Source organism: Buceros rhinoceros, unplaced genomic scaffold, assembly GCF_000710305.1.
Source record: "Buceros rhinoceros silvestris isolate BGI_N320 unplaced genomic scaffold, ASM71030v1 scaffold16421, whole genome shotgun sequence".
In the NCBI taxonomy this organism is placed as follows: domain Eukaryota; kingdom Metazoa; phylum Chordata; class Aves; order Bucerotiformes; family Bucerotidae; genus Buceros; species Buceros rhinoceros.
The window spans coordinates 14,034-16,631 of NW_010396087.1; positions in this window are offsets into that span (position 1 = coordinate 14,034).

Sequence of the window (2,598 nt, forward strand, 5' to 3'; positions counted from 1 at the left end):
GGTTGTGAGACTGCCAGGGAGAAGCTGGTGCTGTTTTGCTGCAGAGAGCTGGTTTCCCTCAGGCCTGTCCTAAAGGTGACATGCAGGCCAGTAGCAAAGCTGATGGTTTGTATTAGGTGTGTACAGCTGGCACTTCGCAGTCAGGATGTTGTCCTAAAAACTCTTTATATACCTACAGAGTAGATGTATTTGTGGTTTGCTAATGGCACCTATCTCTACGTATAGGGATTCCTCATCCATCTGAGGTCAGTTATCCAGGTTGGGAGGGAAGATCAGCCTTCCTCTACTGCATCATCCCTGGGGGCGTGTGAAGCTTGCTGGGAGTGCACATACAGATCAGAATGGCCTGGCTGAGGCTTTTACCACAGATGACGTCGTTCCCTTGATGCTGCTGTAGGAATCGGGCTAGGCACAGCGAGCACCCTGCTGAAATACAGACCTGCTGATGGAGGGAGTCAGCTACTGTCACGCTCTCTGCAGAAATGACAGGTTTCTCTTGGTAGCCAGAGAAGCTGGAGGTTTCGAAGGTATTGTAGGATTTTGCCAGAGATCTTTCACCAAAACTTTTCTTGTTTTCTCCCCACAAAGTAAAAGCTGGACCTAGATAATGTTCATGATTTAGTTCATGGCTTAAATAATACATGAGTTTTTTATGGAGCTAACAATCTTCTGGAAAAAATTGAATTAATTGCACCCCTGGCTATAGCCATTTCTAAAAGACTGCTCTTAGAAAAGTATAAATTTGCACAAAGGAGTTCAAAGGTCCATTTCTTGCTCCACGGGAGGGCTGGGCTGATGTTCTGGCAAAGCTTCAAGTACAGAAGCTCCCTGATGGCTTGATGCCATGTAGAGAAATTGTTTTATTTATTAAAGATGCTTTGGCATTTCACCTGAGGTGGCTCCCAGCGCATGTCTGTCCCAGCAGCTTAGCTCCTAGCGTTGCTGTCCCCAGGCGCTCCTGCCACGTGAAGGATGCTGAGCCTCTGGCTTTGCAGAACCCGCTTGTTCCCTCGCTCCAGGTCAGCTTGTGCTGGATCACAGGGAGCAGAGCTTGCCTTGCAAAGGGTGGTCTTGAGTGCTTGTGGCACAACATGTGCTTTTCTTCTGTACTAGAACATATTTGCCAGAGGTTTGCCCTAATTTTTAGATCGCTAAGCTGTTCCCACCAGTGGTCTTGGAGTGCTTATTAAGAATCAGAAAGAAAAATTCAGAAAAGTCACTGCATGACTATTTCTAAAGACGGTTTAGCTGGTTTTTAAGGTACTAGATGCCCTTTATTTTGTATCTTTCAAAACACTTAAACCAGGTTATGAGGAACTTAGAATCCTTATGCTACTGGAGCAGAGCTGGTCACCGAGGTGTATCTCCACTGGAAAACATTGCTCTCCTGACCTCACCGGGCAAAAGGAAGCGTATTTAAAGGGCAACCTCAGGTGTTAAAAAGACTAGGTTTTGCTTTCTGGGTAACAATACTAGCTAAGTGGGTGATTAATAACTTTTTTTTTTTTGTTTGACTATACTTGGTGTTCACTTCTGGCGTGCAGTGGGAAGCCTGCCATGCCACTGTGCTGTGGGCCCAGACACAGCTACATTTGCCGCAGCGGGAAGCGATCGGTTTTCCTGCTGTTGCGGAGGGTGCAGTGCAGACAACTGCCTCTTCTCCGGTGCAGAGCTGAGAGGAGATTGTCCTGGGCAGCCGCCCTCTATCTCTGCAACTGCAAAAGGGTCTGGGAGAAATGAGCTGCACTGACTCTTAATTTCAAGTGAGATTTCCCTGCGGGAGGTGTTTGTGTCTGACAAAACAGGACAGACCTAGATTTGCTTTCACCAGGGATGGTGTAGCTCACAGCAATGTGCTGCGGTTTAGGCTAAGGTTTCTTTTTTCCCCTTTTCTGCTTTCTTTATGGCAAATTATAAATGGTTGACAAACTCTTATAATAAAATACAGATACACAATGGAAAATCATCCTTTTTCCATTAAAGAAAGTTGTTACTTACTGTGTAGAGAGTACATATCCTCCTAAGAGATCGTATTATTTATGGCAGTGCATTAATTAGTATTTTCAAGGCTTCTGAGGTCTTGGAGCTACTTCCAGCTCCAGAGATAATTACAGTAGGTAAATACCTCTCTGCATGAAGTATAATTTAATGTAACTGGAGAAATACTGTCAATATATGCTTCAGACTTCTGGCCTGTTGGGGACTCTTGTCAAGGGGAAAAATAACCCCTAGAAGGCTCTTGCAAGGAAGTGATCAGAACTTGCTGTCTGGGTAACTGTGGTGGCCACGGACACCCAGACAAACGAGAGCTGGTTCGGTCACCAGTTGTACTTGCATGTATCTCTGCTGTCATTTAATGCTGAGGCTGTACCAGCACCCTTGCTCACCCCTCGCGACTCGCGTTTTGGTCTTGATAAACAGCAGATCTGACTCCACTCTCATGTTCATCAGCAGTTCCGGTGCTTTTTCTAGTGGCTGTTCTGCTTTTTACCAAGATCCATGCTTTGTGCGTTCCACCTCTTGAATTTTTGCGTGGCCGTTCGCTAGCATTTGGCATTGTTCGCATATGCTGCTATGGTTACTCAGGCACCACTGACT